Genomic DNA, 24405 nt, shown 5'->3' on the forward strand with positions numbered 1-24405 from the left:
TGCAAGACCTTGACAACTCATTGGTGTTTATTCATTGCTTCACCTGTCTGGCTGTTCTCCTGTTGCCAAGGCAACACTGTCTGGAATTCCCACCCTAACCCTCTCAGACCTGCTTTCCTCTTTTAAGGTGTTCTCGAAAACCTGCTCATTTGGCAATGCTTTTGATCACTTGACCTAGTATCTCAATCTGTGGCCTTATGCCAGAATTTTTCCATAGTATTTCTGTGAAATTATAAACATGATTAAAAAAAACAAACTGCTGCTGATTTGCACATACATTGTCAACTCTTCAATATTGCTGAGTGAATAATCTATAACAGCACTTACCCAACCACATTGTGGGAGCACCTTCACGACATGAACTGCAGCTGGACAGGGAAATCAAACATCACCCTCTTCACAGGCAATGGGGCTTTGGCACTGATCACTGGGATCTGTGGAGGGAGAAACACAGTTGCTATTTCAGGGAGTGCAAAATGCATTATAAGGAGGGAAAATGGGGCAGAATTTGGGATTTTCAAATTTGTGATTCACAATGTGCACTAATTTCTGTAAAACCTCTCATCCCATACCATGAAAATTTCCTTCTCTTTCTGGTCTATGTCTTTCCTTTCCCCTGCCCTGCACCTTCACACATTTCCAGTGCCTTGTCCACAATACACTGTGCTGTCAGTGAAGTTTATCACGTGGTTGAGTATTGTCCCGCCCCTCATTCACTCCGATTGGTTGAAGGACCAACTGGCACATCCTGGTCCTCCAGCCTCGTTCCCCCGACTCTTATTGGTCCTGCGCTGACATCAATAATCCGAGGCCCATTGTGGGCTGGAGCATGCTCAGTGCTTCCTGTTTTTGCTGCTGTTCATCAGGTATGAGAGAGAGAGAGGGCTCATCCCTGTTTCTCCTGATGTCAGACAATAACAACAACTACCTGCATTGTATGGAGCCTTTCACATTGACAAATCTAAAATGCTTGACGAATGACGGAAACGTTGATTAAAGATAACAATTTTAGATACATCTTTAAGGCAGAGAGAGGGAGTTAGGGAGGATATTCCAAAGGTTTGTGTCCTCGGCAGCTCCAATCGTGGAGTGATATAGGTGGGCAACAGCTTACAATGGAGACAGTTAGTGGCTAACCATAGGTTAACAACCTCATGTCGTAGCCCCCTACCCCACACACCAGGCCTTGTTCTCACAGCGTGCCATTACACACTACCTATGGTTAACCACTAACAGTCTCCATTAACAGCTAGTCACCCCCCCCCCAGTCAGATCATTATCCTTTATCCAACTGTTCTTCTCACTCTATCCCTACCTATCCTTTCCTCCTTTTATCTTCCCCCTACATTAACTTCTGCACATAAACTGACTGTTTTTCCTCAGTAACATCTGTCCTGAGGAAGGGACACAGGGTCTGAAACTTTAACTCTGATTTCTCGTCACAGATGCTGCCAGACCTGCTGAGCTTCTCCAGAACCTCCTGGTGGTTGTTTCTGATTTAGATCATCTGCAGTTCGTTTGGTTTTAATTTACCGGGAGTTTGTAATTCAGGTCCAACAGCCTCTGTCCCAGTCTCTGCTGTCTCTCCCACCCCCACCCAGTGACACTGCACCTGCACAGCTCATGGACAGGTGTCGTCTTGCTGGCCACACCCCTCATTCACTCCCATTGGCTGCAGGACCACACAGGCTCTCCTCCTATTGGTCTGGAGCTGCCGTTAATCAAGCCGGCGCCGATTGAGAGGTGAGCTCCTCCCTCTCTCTGCTCTGGGATGAGCTTCATCATTCACAGTGAATGGGGCAGTATCACAGAGCACTGGGGCTGGGGGCTATTCAGCACATTGGAGCTGTCCTCTCTCCCTCTGGAGATGGTGCAAATCTGTCCCAACTACCCCCAAATCTTTCCTTAAAAAGTAAAATTCCAAGTCTGTTTCAAAATACCTGCTGAATCTGTGTCGTTCAGACTGTTCCAGATGCTCAGAACTTATTGAGTAAAATAGTGTTCACATTTTCACCTTGTATTATTTGCCAATTACTTGAACGTAGTTACTAAAAATTGTGACAGGATTAACAATTCCTCTCTCTCTTTGCAAATTCAAGACCTTGGAACAAAATCGGCACCAGGTCAAAATCACTGCTTCACCTTCTCAGCTCCAAGGATAATTATCTGTGCTTCAGCTAGCTCTGCACAAAAGAGAGGAATGCATCTTAATTTATTAAGATCAAAGAAACAGACCTCCGGTCCAATTCGTCTGTGCCAACAAGGAATCCTAAACTAATGAATTCCCATTTACCATCTATTGGCCTGTATCCATCAAAACCCTTCCTATTCATGTACCCAATTGGAAGCCTTTTAAATGTTGTGATTTTATCAGCCTCCACTACTTCATCTGGTAGCCCCTCCCATACACACACCACACTCAGCTTGAAACTGTTGCCAGTTCGATCCCTTTTAAATCTTTGCCCTCTCAACTTAAACCCATGTGCTCTAGTTTTGGACCCACCTAACCTGAGGAAAAAGGATGCCAGCTGCTCACCTTATCCACGCGCCTCGTGATTTTATAAATCTCAATGAAGTCACCTGTCAGTCTTTGACTCTCCAGAGAAAATAGCCCCAGCCTATTCAGCCCCTCCATGTAGCCCAAATCCTCCAATCCTGGTAACGTTTTTGTAAATCTTGTCCAAACCTTTTCAAATTTCACAACATCCTTCCCAGAACAGGGAAATTCAAACTGAAAACAGAATTCCAGAAGTGGCTTAATCAACGTCCTGTCCAGCCACAATATGACGTCCCAGCTTCTGTATTCAATGCATTGACCATTAACGGAGAGCGTTAATGGAGTCCCATTTGCCAGCGGTACACCCTTATCCCTCTAAAACCTCCCTCTTCAAGTACCCAGTCAGACGCCTTTTAAATGCTGCAATTGTACTAGCCTCCACCCCTTCCTCTGGCAGCTCATTCCATACTTGCAATGCCCTCAACATGAACACGATGTCCCTTAAATCCCTTTTAAATCTTTTCCCTCTCACCTTAAGCCTGTACCCTCTCGTTCTGGAGCCACCGAACTTGGGAAAAAGTCCCTGACTGCTCACCTTATCCATGCCCTTCATGACTTTATAAGATCACCTCTCAGCCTCCAAATCTCCAGGCAAAATAGTCCCAGCCTATTCAGCCTTTCCCAATAGCTCAAATCGTCCAACCCCAGGAAAGTCCTTGCAAATGTTTTCTGAACCCTTTCAAGTTTCTCAACATTAATCCAAGAACAGGGAGATTGGAACTGACAACAGAATTCCAGAAGGGCCTTCATCAGTGCCCTGTCCAGCCACAATATGACATCACAACAGCTGCATTCAATGCATTGACCAATAACGGGGAGCGTACCAAATGCTGCATTCACTCCCCTGCCTACCTGTGACTCTACTTTCAGGGAACTATGAACCTGTACTCCAAGATCCCATTGTTCAGCAATGTTCCCCAGGACTTTACCATTAAGTGCATAAGTCCTGCCCTGATTTGCCTTTCCAAAATATAACAGCTCACATTTATCTAATTTGAACTCAGTCTGCAATTCCTTGCTCCAATGGCCCATCTGATCAAGTTCCTGTTGTATTCTGAACTAACCTTCTTCACTGTCCACTACACCTCCAATTTTGGTGTCTTCTGTAAACCTACTGACCATATCTCATATATTCACATCCAAGTCATTTATTTAAGGGCCCAATATCCATCCCTGCAGCACACTGCTGCTCACAGGCCTCCAGTCCGCAAAGCAACCCTCAATCATCATCCTCTGTCTCCTACATTCAAGGTAGTTTTGTAATGGCTTGCTCTCCCTGCATTCCATGTGATCTAACCCTGCTAACCAGTCTGCTTTGTGGAACCTTGTTGAATGTCCATATAAACAACATTCACCGCCTGGCTTAATCAATTTTCTTTGTCACTTCAAAACACTCACTCAAGTTAGTGAAACACAATTGTGTATGTACAAAGCCACAGTGACTCTCCCTGATCATTCCTTACCTTTCCAAATAGATGGATATCCTGTCCCTCAGAATCCCTTCCACCAACTTGCCTGCTACTGACTTCAGGCTCACTGTTCTCTTGTTCCATGGCCTCTCCTTACCACCTTTTTTAAAATAATGGCACCTCACCTGTCACTATCAACGATACAAATATCACAGGAGAGGCCCAACAATCACTTCCCTAGATTTCCAGAAAGTTCCAGGATACACCTGATCAGGTTCCATGGCTTTATCCACCTTGATGCGATTTAAGACATTCAGTACCACCTCTTCTGTAACATGGACACTTTCAAAGTTATCATTGTTTATTTCTCCAAACTCTCGAGCTTCCATATCCTTCTCCAGTAAAAATGACGTGAAATATTTGCATATCTTTCACACCCTCTGTGATTCCATAGACAGCCTTGTTGACCTTTAAGCGGTCCTATTCTCTGGTCCAGTTAATCTTTTGTCTGTGATATATTTGTTTAATCTCTTTGGATTCTATGCCAGGACATCCCAGAAAGGCCTACTTCAAGGACCGTAACTTTCCTCCGACTTGATCAACAATGCCCTCCAACACATACCCTCCACTTCCCGCACCTCCGCCTTTACCCCACCCCTCCAGCCACAATAAAGAATACAGCCCTGCGGTCTTCACCTTCCACCCCACTAATCTCCAGATACAGCGCATTAACCTCTTATTTCTGCTACCTAAAGTCAGACCCCACCATAGACATATTTCCCTCCCCACCTCTATCTGCGTTCCACAGAGACCATTCCCTCTGCACCTCCCTTGTTAGGTCCACACCCTCCCACCAACACATGCTCCACACCTTTGACCTTCCCTTACCACCACGGGAAATGTAAAACGTTCAGCCACACCTCACTGAGCTCTGTCCAGGACCTCAAAACGATCTTTTCACATCAGGCAGAGATTTGCCTGCACATCCCAAAACCTCATATACTGCATCTGGACACTATGGGAAATTTAACATGGTTCATCCAACTAACCTACACATCTTTGGACTGTAGGAGTAAATTTGAATATCCGAAGGAAACCCTCACAAACACTGGGGAGAATGTGCCAACTCCAACACAGACAGTTGCCTGAGGCTGGTATCAAACTCACGTCTCTGTTGCTGAGGAAGCAGCGCTAACCACTGAGCCACAATACTGTGGGATCTTTGGTGCTGATGTGCTGCCCCACTGATAACTCAGTCACTCACCCTGCCTCATTTCCTAAGAGGCAGTGATGATGGAGTGAAATTATCACTAGACAGTTAATCCAGAGACCCAGATAACGTTCTGGGGACCTGGGTTTGAATCCCATCACGGCAGATTTTGGAAAGTGAATTCAATAAATATCTGGAAAAAATAATCTAGTGACGACAGGAATCCATTGTCAATTGTTGAAAAAACCCATGTGGTTCACTCATGACCTTTAGGGAAGGAAAATGCCATCCTCACCTGGTCTGGTCTGCATGGGACTCCAGACCTATAGCAACGTGGTTGACTCTTAACTGCCCTCTGGGTAAACGCAGCAATAAATGCTGGCCGAGACAGTGACAGCCTCATCCTGTGAATGAATAAAGGAAACAGGTCAGGTTTTGTTCCTTCTCTAGTAGGTACATCCTACAAACTCAATCAGAAATGTTCTCGTACACACTGAACAAATGCATTTCCATCCAAGCCCTTAACACTACAGCACTCCGAGGCTATGTTGGTAAAGTTAAAACCCCTTATCATTGCAACTATATTTTTACAGATAACTGAGGTCTGCCGGTAAAATTGTGTCTCAATTCCCCGCTGACTATTGGGAGAGAGTCTATAATACAATCCCAGTAAGATGGTCACCCTTTCTTATTTCTCAGTACCACCCAAATAACTTGCCTGGATGTACTCCCAGGAATATCCTCCCGAAGCCCAGCCATAATGTTATCCCTAATCAAAAACACCTCTCCCCCTGCTCTGTTGCCCCCTTGCTATAGCATCTATACCCTGGAACATTAAGCTGCTAGTCCTATCCATCCCTGAGTGCTGCCTCTGTAATTGCTGTAATATCCCAGTGCCATGTTCAAAACCATACCCTGAGCCCACCTGCCTGACCTGTCAGGTCTCTTGCACTGAAATAAATGCAGTGTAACTGGTCCGTCGCACCTCATTCTGTAGCTTGCTCTTGCCTGCCTTGACAGTCTGATCTGGTGAACAGTACCAGCCTCAGACTCACCTCTTTTCTCACTATCTCTTTAGGATTACCCCGACTCCCTCACTGGTTTAATGCCTCCCGAGTGGCACTAGCAAATCTCCCTGCTCCTCAGGACCCCATGCTTTCCCCTTCCTATGTCATTGGTACCAATGTACAATGTCCTCCCACTGGTTATTTTCCCCTTTGAGAATGTTCTGCTCCCTCAGAGAGACATCCTTGACACTGGCACCAGGGCAGCACCACCCCATTCTGATCTCTCACTGTCAGCTGCAGAAACGGCAGACTGTGCCCCTGACGAGAGAGTCCCCTATCACCATCGATCGTGTGGAACTGGATACACCTCACATTATGTTAGAAGCCAGTTTCAGTACCAGTAACTTGGCTGTCAGTGCTACTTTCCCCTGAAAGTCTATTACCACCTACATTTTCCAAAACAGTACACTTGTCGGAGATGGGGATAGCCACAGGAGACTCCTGCAGTACCTACCTACCCCTCCTAGCTTTTCTGGAGGTAACCCACCTACCTGACTGTATCTGCAGTATCCTGAGACTGCCGCCTATCACACTCCCGGGCTCCTGTCAATTCCTCACTGCCTTTAATCACTCCTCCACCAATCCATGTGATCCAATAGGATTTGCAATCACACTTCTTGCAGACAAATCATCAGGTTCATTGAAACTCTCCCTAATCTTCCACACCCGACAGGAACAGTAGGCCACCTCTCCGCCTTAACAACCTACAGACCAAGACAAAGGCACAGTCTTACTGCTCGAAAAATACTGCCTGAGAATAACTTATTGCTTACATTTTATATCTTAAACTTTCAATCAAGAGACCGTAAGACATTAAAAAGAAATCCTCACCTGACTCATGATTGTAGATTTAATAAAATAAAACTGACTAAGATTGATGTTTGAAGAGACTGAAACTCACTGAGCTGATCCCTGGCTCTGAGTACTTCCAAGGGTGAGGTCTCTCTGAGGGCAGCTGTGAAATGTCACTGTTTCTCTTCTCTGCCCACCCCATTTCCAGAGAGGTTTTTAACTTCACAGCAAGTCAGCTCAGAGAGGTCACTGCTTGGTTTTATTCACTGGGGGTGCCTTTGCTGCCCAGACCAGTATTTATTGGCCACCTTTACTTGTCTTGGAGAAAGTGGTGGTTAACCGCCTCCCTGAAATGCTGCAGTCCATGTACACCACAGTGATGTTTGGACAACAATCCCCCTCTGGCCCCACCACTCTCCCTGTCTCTGTAATCCCCTCCACCCTCCCTGTCTCTGTAATCCCCCTTTCCCCTCCCTGTCTCTGTAATCCCCCTCCGGCTTCACCACCCTCCCTGTCTCTGTAATCCCCCTCCGGTCTCTGCTTCACCACCCTCCCTGTCTCTGTAATCCCCCTCCGGCTTCACCACCCTCCCTGTCTCTGTAATCCCCCTCCGGCTTCACCACTCCCTGTCTCTGTAATCCCCCTCCGGCTTCACCACCCTCCCTGTCTCTGTAATCCCCCTCCGGCTTCACCACCCTCCCTGTCTCTGTAATCCCCCTCCGGCTTCACCACCCTCCCTGTCTCTGTAATCCCCCTCCGCTTCACCACCCTCCCTGTCTCTGTAATCCCCCTCCGTCCCCACAACCCTCCCTGTCTCTATAATCCCCCTCCGGCTTCACCACCCTCCCTGTCTCTGTAATCCCCCTCCAGACCCACAACTCTCCCTGTCTCTGTAATCCCCCTCCGGCTTCACCACCCTCCCTGTCTCTGTAATCCCCCTCTGGCTTCCGAAATTACATGTCCGTGGCATAAGATTTTTATTTGGATTCGTTTTTGTTTAATAAACCACCTCCCCCCTCCACAAAAAAGTGACATATTTCACCACCAAACAAATTTCTGTTGATTGCCCTTTTGGAGAGGCCGACACATGGACACCACAGTATTTTATCTCACATTGTACACGTAGAATGATGGAACTTGCTTTTAAATATTGCTAAAAAAGGAAGGCAATGGCTTAATGGTATTCCTGCCAGATGATTGAAACGTACAGTGTTCCGATGATTAGGGATAGAATCCCAACATGGCTGATGGCAGCATCGGAATCCAATACAATCTCGAATGAAAAGGCGAATGATGACCATGAAACTATTGTCAATTGTTAGAAAACCCAACTGGTTCACTCATGTCCTGTCGGGAAGGAAACTGTCATCCTCACCTGGTCTGGCCTACATGTGACTCCAGACCCACAGCAATGTGGTTAACTCTCAACTGCCCTCAGGAAAAATACATTAAAACTGTTAACAAATACCCCGCAGGTATCACTTAAAAACTGGCTGTTCCCAATGGGACCATGTGAATTTCTGAACGGCCTGAACTAAAACGGAGTTTCAGCTTCACCTTCTCCCTGTCTCCCCTCACTCTGTTTACACCCAACTCCAGAACACTCTCATTGAGCCAAGCAGCCCTCTCAGTGCAGCCCTGTCATTTTCATTGCCTGCTCACACCTACACTGCCCTCAGCCTCCTGTACTGTTCCAGTGTATCTCAATGGGAGCTCAGGGACAGCATCTCATCTTTCAGTTCAGCCCTTTGTAACCCCAGAGTCAACATGGACCTCAGCAGTTTCTGAATGAACAGACAGTTGTCAGAAGCTGGAACATCCCACCTGAAAAGGTACTGGAATTTGAGTCTAAAAGGAGTTTTAATGGGAAGTTTGCAGGTAATTGAAAATATCAAGTTTACAGGTTAACATCATGAAGTGGGTGATTGGGTCTAAATCTGAGAGTTCTTACAAAGAGACAAGGTGTAATTTGGATAAATCTGTGCTCCCTCTCAGGCCAATATCTCCTTCCTCAGCTGCAGGGCCCAGAACAGAGCACACACCCAAAGGGTGATCCAACCACGAATTTGTACATCTTTCTGCTTAACAAAAATATTGGAGATATTTTCCCACAAACAGAACTGACAAACCTTTCTCCTTCCACAGTTAAATGCCAATGATATTCAGATCCTGATGACTCCATTGACTGTAAAAACTTACTTTTGAGATCCCAACCTCAATTATTCTGATTTAATATCCTATGAAATAAATTGACAAAACAAAACAGAATATAAAGACATACCTTTCTCTTGGTTTGTGCTTGATGTGTAAATGCCTCTCCTAAAATCACATCCCCCCCTCCCCCATCCTAGGAAGGGGACATGTCCATGCCCCTCACTGCACCTTGCCCCCAATAAAGATGGCGGCCATATCCCAGGACCTATCACCGCCTGAGGGCCGCAGCCATTTTCCCATCTGCTGCAAACGCGGGATTAAGAGTTTCTAATTCAGACTAACGACCCGTACAGAGTGTAATTAAAACTTCCCAGTCTGAAGTGACTCATTACCTCTGTCTCTGAGGCCACTCTCCCCTTCCCTGTTTGCCTCTCCCACATTCACCAACGGCCGAGTCACGTGACACTGCACAGGCGGAGTTACTGGTGACGTGTCATCCCACTGGCCACGCCCCTCATTCACTCCCATTGTTTGGATGACCAGCTGGTTCCACTTGGTCCACCAGTCCCACCTCCTTTTCCTATTGGTGGAAAGCTGCCATCAATCAGCTGGACCCCATTGTGAGGTCAGTGGTGGGATCCTCCCCCTGCCTGAATCAAACCCGGAAGGTGGATGGATGGTGTCAATCAGGAACAACAAGCAGGAGGTGCTGGGAAAGCTCAGCAGGTCTGGCAGCATCTGGGAACAGGAATCTGTCCAGTGGCCCTTCCTCAGAACCGATGGGAGCTGGGAAAATTAGAATCCTGACAGTGTGGAAACAGGCTATTCGGCCCAAAGGTTCCACAGCGTCCCTCCGAAGGGTATCCCACCCAGACCCATTCCCCTCCCCTATTACTGTATATTTCTCCTGACTAATGCACCTCACCTACACATCCCTGAGCATTATGGGAAATTTAGCTTGGCCAATTCAACTAACCTGCAGATCTTTGTACTGCAGGAGATAGGGGTTAAAGAGCAAATAATAGACAGGTACAGAACCCAAAGAGAGACCGGAACATTTGGAAAGACAAAGGAGTGGATTACGATCTGGCTGGGAGGGTGCATAGCTGTTAATGGAGAGGACAGGAACCTGTGTCTGGCAGCATCTCAGTGGAGGTGGCGGAAATGGCGACTGATGATCGACGTTCTGCTGCAAAAACAGACCCCGAGCTTCCAGCTGCCTGTCACTATAACACACCTGGCCAACACCTCTGTCTCATGCTTACTGCAGTGTTCCAGTGAAGCCAGAACATACCAAAATACCAAATATTTCAAGGACTGCAATTTCCCCTCCCATGTGGTCAATACCATCCAATGTATCTCCTCCACTTCCTGCACCTCTGCCTTTGAAACCCACACCTCCAACTGCAACAAGGATAGAACACCCCACAAGCTCCCCCCACCCACCCCAAGTCCTTACCTTCCACCCAGATAGAACACATCAGCTTCTGCCATTCCCACAAGCTACAATCAGACCGCACCACCAGATTCTGAAGGGGTTTGACAGAATAAATACTGATGTGTCTGAGGGTAAATACTGAGGGGGGGAGTCTGAAACCAGATTCTGAGCCAGTCACAGAATCAAGGGTTCTGTTTCGGATTCATCACGTTTAAGGCAACACAGACACGGGTAAGGGGTTTCAGTAGCAATGGAGCTGGAGTGAGGAGGGGACAAACAACGTTTAAGAGATTGGAATTCCTGGTGTTTGGGATTGTGTAAACGTCTAATCAGAAGGTCAGCTTCGCGTCAGAAACAACTGCAATATTGTGAAGAGTGAACTGCAATATTGTGAAGAGTGTAGTTCTGCTGTATAGTTCTCAGTGAGAGGGAGGGGCTCAGCAGTAAGGGAAAGGAATTGGTCAGGCAACGGGTTTAACCATGACAATGTTTCATTGGAGGAAACTGCACCTAATCGAGTAGTGGGAATGTGGTTAGCAGCTTGATAACTGAGAAACAGTGGAGTAATGGAGAGGGATGACGGGGGAGGGAGAGCTGGGCATTGTCAGTGTACATGTGAAACCCAACATGGTGTTTTTGCACAATGTCACCTCCTGTCAGTATGTAGAGGAGATACAAGAGGGGCCAAGGATAGATCCATGAGGGACACCAAATGCAAGGAATTCAGAAAGGAAAGGGAGAGTGGAGATGGAGCAGGACTTTTCAACAACCATGAGGTCAAATATTAGTTTTTCACAGAATGGGAGAGAAGGACATAACCAGAAAAGACAGAACAAGGAACAATATCTGTGAATCGGTGACGGAGACTGATGAGGAGGGGGAGAAAAGAGAGTTGGAAACTCTATGGTTTACTGAGATGAGGGTTAAAGGGTCAAGATGAGCTCTGATAAGGCTTGACCGGGATTGGAGAAAGTTTGGACAAAATCCGGGAACACCACGTGAGGCAGTTTGACTCAGTGGGAGGGAGGGAAGCAGCAGATCGGATTGTCTCAGTCTTAGTGACAGAGAAACTCCATGTGCTCCAAACTCTTGTTGGTGGAGAGAAGGATGGAGGAGACAGGATGATGGACAGTGTTTCACAAAGAAACAAAACCTGGGTAAGTGATATTTAAAGTGAGTGAACAAACCTAATGTATTTAACTTTTACCCAAAATATTAAAACCAATGACAGAAATCCTGGTTCGAATCCCAACTTGGCAGATGGTGGAATCTGAATTCAAGAAAAAATAACTGGAATTAGGAATCTCCTAATCTCCATGGAACCATTGTCAATGGTGGAAAAATATCCTGCCAACCCGACAGTGGCCCAGCCAGCTACTCACTGTATTCATCACTGCAAAGTCTCAACAAAGGAATGAAACTGGATGGACCACTCAGCATCTGACAAGGCACCAGAAAATACAACCACAGAATCAGCCCTCTCGATGGTGCAACGTCCTCCAGACTAACATCTGGAGTTGGTGTCAAAATGTGCAGAGCTGTCTCACAGACCAATCAAGGAACAGCCGGACATACTCATACTCATGGAATCAACTCTTACAGACAATGTTGAAAATGTGTTGCTGGAAAAGCGCAGCAGGTCAGACAGCATCAAAGGAGCAGGAGAATCGACGTTTCGGGCATGAGCCCTTCTTCAGGAGCCCTTTTACAGACAATGACCAGATACCACCATCACCATCCCTAGATATCGAGAGTGTGGTGATGGAAAAGCACAACAGGTCAGGCAGCATCCGAGGAGCAGGAAAATCGACGTTTCGAGCCTAAGCCCTTCATCAGCCTGACCTGCTGTGCTTTTCCAGCACCACACTCTCGACTCTGATCTCCAGCATCTGCAGTCTTCACTTTCTCCTGAAATCTCTGGATATGTCCTGTCCCACCAGCAGGACAGACCAGGCAGAGGTGGTGGCACAGACAGGGAGGATTTGCCCTCTGAGTACTCAGCATTGACTCCGGACACCAGGAGGTGTCATGGTTCCTGCTGATTACCATGCTCCGTCCTCCCTTGGCTGATGAATCACTTCTCCTTCATGTTGAACAACATTTGGAGGAAGCACTGAGGAAGTAAAATGGTGTCAAACGTACTCTGGGTACAGGATTTCAATGTCCACAATCGAGACTAGCTCTGCAACAGAATTACTGACTGAGCTGGTCAGGTCCTAAAGGATATAGCTGCTCAACTGAGTCTGCAGCAGGTTGTGAAGGAACCAACAACAGGGAAAAACATACTTGATCTCATTGTTATGAACTGACCAGCTACAGATACATCTGTCCATGACAGTATCGGTACGAGCGACCATTGCACATTGTTTTTGGAGACACAAGTCTTGGCTTAAAGTTGAGAAAAACTTCCATTGTGTTGAGTGACACTATCACCGTTCTAAATGGGACAGACTTTGATGAGATGTAGGAACGTAAATTGGATCTCTCTGAGGCACTGTGGGACATCAACAACAGCAGAACTGTACTCCAGCACAATCTGTAATCTCATGGGTTTGTAAATCCTGCTCTCACCCATCACAAAGGACAGGAAAGGAGGGCATGCCCAAAGCAGCACCAGGCATAACTAAAAATGAAGTGCCAACCTGAAGCTACCAAACAGAACCATCTGCATATCAAACAGCATCAGCACCAAGCAACAGAGTTAAGTGATCCCACAACCAATGGATCAGATCAGAGCTCTGCAGTACTGCCACACCCAGTTGTAAACGGTGATGGACAATAAAACAACTCACTGCAGGAAGCATCACAGATATCCCCACCCTTACTGATGGAGGGGCCTCACACATCCATGCACCAGATAAGTCAACAGCATTTGCAGCCAGAAGTGGGATGCTCCATCTCAGCCTTCTCCAGTGGTTTCCAACATCACAGATGTGAGTTTTAAGCCAGTTTCATTCAGTTTGAATAACATCAAGAAGTGGTTAAGTAGTGCAAAGGCTACGGGCCCTGCCAATATCCTGGCAATAATACTAATGGCTTGTGCTCCAGAACTTGCCACCCGCCAAGCCAAGTACCGCTCCAGCACTGGCATCTACTGACATTGTGGAACATTGCCCAGGCATGTTCAACAGAAAACACAGGGCAATCCAACCAAGCCAATTTCCCTCCGTCAGTCCACACTCGATCAGCAGTAAAGTGATGGAAGATGTCACCAACAGGGCTACCAAGCAGCAGCTGCTCAGCAACAGCCAGCTGAGTGACACTCATTTCAGGCTCCACCATGGCCACTCAGCTCCCGATTGTGTTACCGCCTGATTCACAACCTGACAACCAGCTGAATCCCAGAGGTGTGGTGAGGTGAGGGGGACAAGACCACTATTTCGAGCTGATTCTAACATTGTATTAGCTCATATACTCTCATTCACCTTGTGTTATCTCCAGACTTCCTTATACAAACACACTCCTGGCCAACTTCCCACATTCAACCTCCCTGTTATCTCAAGAAAAACTAAATCTCTGCCCAAGTACTTCCTCGTACCAAAACTTGTTGATCCATCAAAAGGCTGCTATTCATAATCAACAACATAGAGCCACAGAGATGTACAGCATGGAAACAGACCTTTCGACCCAACCTGTCCATGCCGAACAGATATCCCAACCCAATCTAGTCTCACCTGCCAGCATCCGGCCCACATCCCTCAATTTAAAATTCTCACCCTTGATATAATTCCTGGTTGTGACCATCCCTAGCTCGCTGCATCACACACCCTTTGAGAACTCGACAACCCATTCTGTTCGAGACTCCCAATGATCTGTTAATTCATTACCTCACCTGTGTGGCTGCTTTTACAGTTGCCAAAGCAACAAGGTCTGAAATTCACAGCCAAAACCTCACAGGTCTGCTTTCCTCCTTTAAGACATTCCTCAAAACCTACTTCTCTGGCCTTGTCTAAAGTTTCCAATAATAGTTTTGTGAAATTATAAGCATGATAATAAAACTACAAACTGTTCCTGATTTGGACATTATCTTCAAATCATCACTGTTGCTGTAATGAATAATCTGTAATGTCTCTTACCCAACCACATTGTGGGAGCACCTTCACCACACAAACTGCAGCTGTACAAGAAAGTCAAACATCACCCTCTCCCCAGGCAACAGGGCTTTGGCATTAATCACTGGGATCTGTGGAAGGAGAAACACAGTTGATGTTTCAGGGAGTGCAAAACGGATTACAGGGAACGAAAATGATGCAGAATTTATAGTCAGAAACGGAAGGAAAATACACTTGCTCATCGGAAAAAAAGAATTCTTGACTGTCAAAAATTTTCCAGAAAAAAAATTAATAAGCAGCACACGGTCAGGGGCTGGGCGGCAGTGAAAAATTAACATATAAAGATGTCTGTAAAAGTAATAGGAAAATACAGCCATTGTTCGAGACTGAGGAAGCTAGATATTAACAAAGTGGTCATGAGGGAGCCCAGAGATGAAGCAGAACAGTATAAGCTGTTATGATCCCACAGTCAGAGATGGATAGCGCCGACACAGACTCTTCGGTCTAACTCATCCATGACAACCAGGTATCCGAACCTAATCTATTCCCATTTGCCAGCACTTGGCCCATATCCCTGTAAACGCTTACTCATCATATCATGTGTCTATTTAGACGCCTTTAACAAGTTTTATCTGTACTAGCCTCCACCACTTCCTCTGGCAGCTCATTCCACCCACTGCATGAGAGTTGTCCTTTAGGCCCCTTTGAAATTTTATCCGTTCATCCTAAAGCAATGCCTCTACTTCTGGACACTATCACTCCAAGGAAAGCACCTTGTTCATTTACTCCATTCATGCCCCTCTTGATAGTATAAACCTCCATAACATCACAGCTCAGCCTATTGCACTCCAGGGAAAACAGCCCAGCCTCCAACCTCAAATCCTCCAACACTAACAACATTCTTAGAAGTCTTTTTTGAAACCTTTCAAGTTTCACAGCACCCTTCTGATAGGAGGCAGGCCAGAATTGCACACAATATTCCAAACGTGGCCTAACGAATGCCCTGTACAGCAACATGACCTCCCACATCCTATACTCAATGCTCGAACCAATAAAGGAAAATATACTGAACACCTTCTTCACCATCCTATCTGCCTGCAACTTGACTTGCAAGAAACTATGAACCTGCAGTCCAAGGTCTCTTTGTTCCGCAAACGTCTCCAGGGCCTGGCCATTCAGTGTATAAGTCCTGCACTGATTTGCTTTTCCAAAATGCAGCACCTCACATTTATCTAAATTAAACCCCATCTGATCAATATCTCATTGTAATCTGAGGTAACCTTCTTCATTATCCACAATACCTCCAATTTTGTATGACCTGCAAACTCATTTACGATACCAAATCATTTAAATGAATGACAAAACAAATCCAGAAATAAACATCCATTTCTCTGAGTTTGAATGTGCTCTGTAAATCCTGCCCAATGACTCTGTACCACAGAAAGGCTGCACATGCGCCTGGCTGCACCTTGCCCCTACAAAGCTGGCAGTTCCGCATGTATCCAGTGAATTCTTGCCCCGAATAAAGATGGTGACGCGTACACATACCTGCAGCCACACTGAGGCAATTCCCCATTTACTGAAAACACGAGACTGGGACGTTACAAAATGTGTGTTTTCCGATGCGCACATTGTGTTTGTAAAACCTCTCCGCTCACACAGAACCTCTCTCACCTCCTGCGGTTCCACAGACAGCCTTGATTTTTGCAGGTACCTATTCTCTGCCTGGTTACTCGTTTGTCCTTAGTGTATTTATACAATCACTTTGGATTCTCCTTAAACCTATTTCCGAAAGCTATCTCATATCCCCTTTTTGCCCTCCTGGTTTACCTCGAGTATACTCCTACTGCCCCTATACTCCTCTAGGGATTCTCACAAACACAGCTCTCTGTCCCTGCCAAATGCCTCCTTCATTTTCCTGACCAGGCCCTCAATTTCTTTCGACAGGCAGCATTCCCTACACCTACCAGCCTTGGCCTTAACAGGAACATACTGTCTATATACTCCCATTCTGGCAGGCCTGTGGAGGCAATAGCAGATGAGGACAGAGAAACAATCACTCCCAGTAAAGAGGCAATGTTGGGAAAGATAACAGCCTCAAGGTAGCTGGGTCTCCTGGCCCTGATGGAATGCATCCCAGGGACTAAAGGAGATGGGGTGGGGGGGGGGGGGGGGGGGGGGGGGGGGAAGTATAACAAATAAACTCGTGATAATTCACTAAAATTTGTTGGATTCTGGGATGGTTTTGACAGACTGGAAGCTGCAAATGCGGTACCACTATTCTTCAAAAAGGACCTGTTAGCTTAACTTCTGCAGTGGAGAAAATGCTTGAATCTCTCAAGGAAGTAGTGGTGAGATATCTGGGTAGAAATGGTCTCATTTCGCAGACACAGCATGGATTCATGAAAGGCAGGTCATGTTTAACACATTTACTGGAATTATTTGAGGATACAATGAGCGCGTTGGACAAGGGGGAACCGGTGGATGTGGTGTACCTGGATTTCCAGAAGGTATTCGATACGTTGCCACACAAAAGGCTGCTGTATAAGGTAAAGATGCACAGCATTATGGGTAATTATCATTGATACAGGGATCGGTTCACCAACATAATAAATAATGGGGATAAATGGGTGTTTGGATTAGTGTTGACACTACAACTGTTTGCAATTTACACAGATGTTTTGGAATTGAGGACCAAGTGTACGGTGTCAGAGTTCACATTTGATACAAAGATGAGTAAAGCAATGTCTGCAGAGTCCATTGCAAGTCTGCACAGGGATACAGATCAATTAAGTGAGTGGGTAAGGATCTGGCAAATGGAGTTCAATGTTGGGATATGTGAGGTCATCCATTTGGGTCGGACTAACAGCAAACTGGATGATGAAATGGTGAAAACATGCAGCAGGCTGCTGTACAGAGGGAGCTGGGTGTCCTTGTGTATGAATCACAGGAAGCTGGTTTGCAGGTACAGCAGGTAATTAAGGCAGTGAAGGGAATATTGTCCTTCATTGCCAGAGGGATGGTTATGCTGCAGCTGTACAGGGGGCTGGGGAGGCCACACCTGGAGTACTGTGTACAGGTTTGATCCCCTTACATTAGCAAGGATGTACTGGCACTAGAGGGAGTGCAGAGGAGGGTCACTAGTTTGAGTTGGGAGTTGAGAGGGTTGGTGTATGTGGAGAGATTGAGAAAACATGTTCTATACTCATTGTAATTTAGAAGAATGGGACGTTGGATAGGAAACAAATAAAATTATGAGGGGAGGAGATAAGACAGAAGCAGGGAGGCTATTTCCACTGGGGACGGGTCCAACTCCAGAGCCTCAAAATAAGGGGGAGCAGATTTAGGACTGAGATCAGGAGGAGCTTCTTCAGCTAAAGGGTTGTGAATCTGTGGCGTTCCCTGCTGACTGCAGCATTTGAATGCCTTTCAGGCAAAATGTAGATTTGTGAACAGGAAAGGAATTAAGGGTTATGGTGGGAGATCGGGAACGTGGAGCTGAGGCCATGAAAAGATCAGCCCTGATCTTATTGAATGGTAGAGCAGGCTGGAGGGGCCAGGTGAAAGTTCTTGCCTCGTGCCATCAAAATCAGCCTTTGTCCAATTCAGAACCTTAACATGTAGATCTGGTCTATTATTTTCTGTAACTATTTTAAAACTAGTAGAATTATCAGAGAATCCCAACAGTGTGGAAGCAGGTCATTCAGTCCATCACACTGATACTGATCCTGAGAGCCTCCTCACCTCCCCCAGTAACATTGCATTTCCGAGGGCCACCCAACCTACACATGCCTGAACATTACGGACAATTCAGCCTGGACAATCCACCAACCTGCACATCCCTGAACACTGTGGACAATTCAGCCTGGATAATCCAACCTATCCTGCACATCTTTGGACTGTGGGAGGAAACCAGAGAACCCAGACAAAATCCATGCAGAATACCCCAATAAGGTGGTCATCCCTTTCTTATTTCCCAGTTCCAACGAACTAACTTCAATGGGCATACTCCCAGCAATATCTTCCCTAAGCAAAAACATAATGCTATCCTGAATCAAAAATGCTACTCCCCCTCCTCTCTTGTCCCCCTTTCTATTCTTCCTATAGCATCTATACCCTGGAACATTAAGCTGCCAGTCCTATCCATCCCTGAGTGATGCCTCTGTAGTTGCTATAATATCCCAGTGCCATGTTCAAAACCATACCCTGAGCCCATCTGCCTTCCCTGTCAGGCCTCTTCTATTGAAGTAAATGCAGTACAACTGCTCGGTCCGACTTCATTCTGTGCCTTGCCCTTGCCTGCCTTGACTATTTGGCTTCTGACCTGTACCAGTCTCAGACATACTCTTTCCTCACTATCTTATTGGGTTTACACCCACTCCCTCACTGGTTTAATGCCTCCTGAGTATCACTAACAAATCTCCCTGTCTGGATGTTAACACCTTCCAATTCAGGTACAATCCATCCTTCTTATGCAGGTCAACTCTACTCCAGAGATCACAATGATCCAAAAAAATGTGAATCCTTTTCCCCTGCACCAGCTCCTTAGCCACTCATCCAGCATCTCCTCCTCCTCTGTAATATGGACATTTTTCAAGATGTCACCATTTATTTCCCCACATTCTATATCTCCCATGTACTTCTTCACAGTAAACACTGATGCAAAACACTGGTTTCCTATCTTGCCCATCGCCTGCAGCTCCACACAAGGGCTGTCTTGCTGATCTTGGAGGGTCTCTATTTTCTCCCTAGTTAGCCTTTTTTTCTTCATGTATTTATAGAAGCCCTTCGGATTATTCTTAAACCTATTCACCAAAGCTATCTCACGTCCCTTTTTTGCCTCCTGATTTCCCTCTTAATTATACCCCTACTGCCTTTATACGCAATTTTTTTGGATTGGAATAAATGCAAAATATAACAACCTGACAAAACAGACAAGGGCAGGACTTACTCTCAATAAAAGTAGGGCCTTGAGTAGTGATATGGGAACAGAGAGACCGAGGGCTTCACGTCTTTGAAGTTTGTGTGACATGTAGACAGGGTGGTTAATAAGGTGCTAAGCACACTTACCTTGATTGTTCAGACCTTGCAGTACAGGAGTTGGGACGTTATGTTGGGATGTACAAGATGTTGGGGAGGCCTCTTCTGGAATACTCTGTCCACATCTGGTTGTGGTGTTATAGGAAGGAGATTATTAAATTGGAGCAGGTTCAGAAGAGATTTACCAGCATGTTGCCATGAATGGAGGGATTGTGTTCTAAGGAGAGGCTGGGAATTTTTTCACTGGCGTGCACGAGGTTGAGGCGTGAGCTTATTAGAGGTTTATAAAATTAGAAAGAGTGTAGACAGGGTGAATAGCCGGGGAGAGGGGATTCAAAACTCGGGTGCATTCATTTTGAGAAGAAATGAGAAAGATTTGAGAAAATACATGAAGGTTTTAATAAAAAAAGATACACGTGTGGAATGAACTTCCAGAGGAAGTGGTAGCTGTGAATACAATTACAATATTGAAAAGACATTCAGATAAGTACATAAATAGGAAATATTTGGATGGATGTGGACCAAGCGGAGGCAAGTACAATTAGTTCAGTTTGGAATTATGGTCGGCATGGACTGGTTGGACCACAGGGCCTGTTTCCTTGCTGTATAACATTATGACTCTAATCCTCACGATCCCTAAATTCCTCCATCCTCAACTCGCCTGATCAATGTCACCTAAACCATCCTCACAACTCTTCCTTATTTATATAATTCCTCACTAGCCACAGAACGCTCCCTATCTCACGTCCTCCAGTTTCTCAAATCTCTGCGATATGTGCCTTTCTTTAGTTCCAACCTTGAGGATGCCCTCATTCACTCCGATTGGTTGGAGGACAAACTCGTACGACCTGGTCCTCCAGTACTGCCCTCTGGCCCTATTGGCCTGCGCTGACATCACTCACCTCACAATGGGCCCCAGATAATTGGTGGGATCCTCCCTCTCTCTGCTCTGGGATGAGCTTCATCATTCACAGTGAATGGGACAGTATCACAGAGCACAGGGACTGGGGGCTATTCAGCCCATTGGGGCTGTACTCTCTCCCTCTAGAAATGCTGCAAATCTGTCCCAATTCCCTTCCCATTTGCCCATAGCACCCCAAATCTTCCCTTAAAAGGTAAAATTCCAAATCTGTTTATGAATAATTGCTGAGTCTGTCCAGCTGCCGTTCAGACTGTTCCAGATGCTCAGAACTTACTGAAGAACATAATGTTCACATATTCACTTATTATTTGCCAATTACCTGAAAATAGTTACTAAAATTGTGACATTGTTAACAATTCCCCTCTCTCTGCAAATTAAATACCTTAGAAACAAATTTGCAGCTGATCAAAATCACTGCTTAACCTTCTCAGCTCCAAGAACAATTATCTGTGCTTCTGCTAGCTCTCCACAAAAGAGGAACACAACTTATTTTCATTTATTAGTGTCATAGAGATGTACAGCACAGAAACAGACCTTTGGTCCAATTTGTCCATGCCAACTAGGAATCCTCAACAACTGGAGCCCCATTTGCCAGCGATTGGTCCGTATCACTTGAAACCCTTCCTGTCCATGTACCCAATCAGATGCCTTTCAAATGTTGTAATTGTATCAGCCTCCACTACATCATCTGGCAGCTCATTCCACACACACACCACACACAGCTTGAAAACTTTGCCCCTTAGATCCGTTTTAAATCTTTGCCCTCTCAACTTAAGCCCATGCGATTGTTTTGAACCCACCTAACCTGGGGGGAAAAGATCCTGGCTGTTCACCGTATCCATGCCCCTCATGATTTTATAAATCCCCATGAAGTCACCTCTCAGTCTTTGACTCTCCAGGGAAATTAACCCTGGCCTATTCAGCCTCTCCCTGTAGCCCAAATCCTCCAATCCGAGCAAAGTCTTTGTAAATCTTGTCTGAACTCTTTCAAGATTCACAACATCCTTCCCAGAACAGGGGATTTCGAACTTAAAACATAATTCCTGAAATGGCTTAATCAATGTCCTGTCCAGCCACAATTTGACATCCCAGCTTCTGTACTCAATGCATTGACCAATAAATATAAGCATACCAAACCCCACCTTCACTAGCCTGCCTATCTATGACTGTACTTTCAAGGAACAATGAACCTGCACTCCATGGTCTCTATGTTCAGCAACATTCCCAAGGACTTTACCATTAAGTGTATAAGTCCTGCCCTGATTTGCCTTTCCAAAATCCAACAGCTTACATTTGTCTCAATTGAACCCAGTCTGCCATTCCTCGCCCCAATGGCCCATCTGGTCAAGATCCTGTTGTATTCTGAACTAACCTTCTTCACTGTCCACTACACCTCCAATTTTGGTGTCTTCTGTAAACCTACTGACCATATCTCATATTCACATCCAAGTCAATTATTTAAGGACCCAATATCCATTCCTGCAACACGCTGCTGCTCACAGGCCTCCAGTCCACAAATCAACCCTCTGCATCACCCTCTGCCTCCTACCTTCAAGCCAGTTTTGTATCCAAATGGCTAGTTCTCCCAACATTTCATGTTATCTATCCTTGCTAACCAGTCTGCTTTGTGGAACATCGTTCAGTGTCCATATAGACAACATTCACAATCTGCCTTCATCAATCATCTTTGTCACATCTTCAAAAAAAAAACTCAATCAAGTTAGAGAGAGAATTTCCCACACACAAAGCCATGCTATCTATCCCTAACCATTCCTCGTCTTTCCAAATACATGTAAATCCTGTCCCTCAGAATCCATTCCAACAACTTGCCTGCCACTGACTTCAGGCTCACTGTTCTCTTGTTCCCTGGCCTTTCCTTACCACCTTTTTAAATAATGGCACAGGTCTTCCAGCACCTCACCTGTCACCAATGACAATATAAACATCTCAGGGAGGGGCACTGCTATCACATTCCTAGCTTTCCACAAATGTCTGGGATACACCTTAACAGGTCCCAGGGATTTATCCACCTCGATATGATTCAACACATCCAGTACTACCTCCTCTGTAATATGGTCAGGAGCCGGGCAGCAGTGAACAATTCATTTACTGAAAGGTCTGTGAACATAATAGTAAAACACTAAACAGAGCAAAAATACACTCAGAGACTGAGGAAGCTAGATAGTGAACAAGTGGACATCAAGGTGCTCAGAGGCGAATCGGAGCAGTTTTATGATCCCACAGTCAGAGATGTCTAGCACCGAAACAGTCTCTTCAGTACAACCTATCTATGCCAACCAAATATTCGAACCTAATCTATTCCCATTTGCCAGCACTTGGCCGGCATCCCTCTGAACCCTTCCTATTCAACTGCCTTTGAAATGTTACAATTTTTGTTGCCCTTTAGGTCCCTGTTGAATTTTCCCCTCTCACCCTTAACCTATATCCTCTAGTTCTGGGCTCCACCACCCCAGGGTAAACACCTTGTCTATTTACGCTATCCATGCCCCTCACGATTATATAAATCTCTTCAAAATTACACCTCAGCCTATGACACTCCAGGGAAAATGGCCCCAGTCCCTATCATGCCTCTCCCTGCAACTCAAATCCTCCAACCCTGGCAACATCCTTGAAAATCAATTCTCAAACCTTTCAAGTTTCAGTGCCTCCTTCTGATAATAGGGAGACCAGAATTGCACACAATATTCCAAAAGTGGCCTAACCAATGTCCTGTCCAGCTCCTGTACTCAACGCTCTGACCAACAAAGGGATGCATACCAAATGTCTTCTTCACTGTCTTATCGACCTGTGACTCTACTTTCAAGGAACTGTGAACCTGCATTCCAAGGTCTCTTTGTTCAGCAAGACTCTCCAAGACCTTACAATTCAGTGTGTGAGTCCTGCTCGGATTTGCTTTTCTAAAATGCAGCACCTCACATTTATCTAAATTAAACCCTATCTGCCACTCCCCAGCCCATTGGCCCATCTGATCAATATCCCATTGTATTCTGAGACAACCTTTATCACTGACCACAATACCAACAATTTGGTGTCACCAGCAATCTTACTAACGGTACCGCCTCTATTCACATCCAAATCATTTAAACGAATGACGAAACAAATGCAGAGAAAAAAAATCCATTTCCCTGGGTGTGAATGTGCTCTGTGTAAATCCTGCCCTATGACTCTCTATCAGGGAGAGCTGCACATACTCCCCTCTGAACTTTGCCCCCTACAAAGATGGCGGCTGCACGTGTCCAGTGAATCGTTGCCCCGAATAAAGATGGCGGCACTGACTCGAGTCAATCGCGAAATGAGGCATTTTCCGGTTTACTGCAAAAACGAGACTGTAAATTTCAAATTAGTCTTTTCCGATGTGCACCAAATGTTCGCAAAACCTCTCAGCCCAGACCAACATCATTTCCCTCCCGCTTGCTGCTGTTTATTTCTTTCCTTACCGACAGCTCTCCGCCCGCACAGCCGCGCTGTCCGCGAGGATGATCACGTGGTATAATCAAGTCCCGCCTCTCATTCACTCTGATTGGTCGGAGGGCCAACCGCCCAGCCAGGTCCTCCAGCCCCGCCCCTGTCCTTCCATTGGTCCACCGCTGACATCAATCATCCTGTAACCATTGTTGGCTGGAGCATGCGCACTGCTTCCTGGCTTTTGTTGCTCTGCATAAGTTACAAGCGTGAGGGACAAAGTTAAAAACACACAACCACCTGATGCAGCAGCAGCAACGCTAGTGCTTCCAAATAAACTT

The 24405-nt window shown here is 45.8% G+C and overlaps 1 long non-coding RNA gene across 2 annotated transcripts; it reads right to left on the reverse strand.

Annotated features, from left to right (window-relative positions):
* Window positions 1-331: 331 nt before the first annotated feature.
* LOC132813474 (uncharacterized) lies at window positions 332-24171 on the reverse strand. 2 transcript variants are annotated; one of them, XR_009644078.1, is made up of 5 exons: window positions 24100-24171; window positions 14704-14810; window positions 6735-6947; window positions 5472-5580; window positions 332-434 (listed from the first exon to the last, which is right to left on the reverse strand). It is a non-coding gene; the product is annotated as an uncharacterized LOC132813474 (long non-coding RNA). The 2 variants fall into 2 exon arrangements; XR_009644077.1 differs by lacking the exon at window positions 6735-6947.
* Between the last annotated feature and the right edge of the window lie 234 nt (window positions 24172-24405).

This window comes from Hemiscyllium ocellatum, unplaced genomic scaffold (genome assembly GCF_020745735.1).
Source record: "Hemiscyllium ocellatum isolate sHemOce1 unplaced genomic scaffold, sHemOce1.pat.X.cur. scaffold_3729_pat_ctg1, whole genome shotgun sequence".
In the NCBI taxonomy this organism is placed as follows: Eukaryota; Metazoa; Chordata; class Chondrichthyes; order Orectolobiformes; family Hemiscylliidae; genus Hemiscyllium; species Hemiscyllium ocellatum.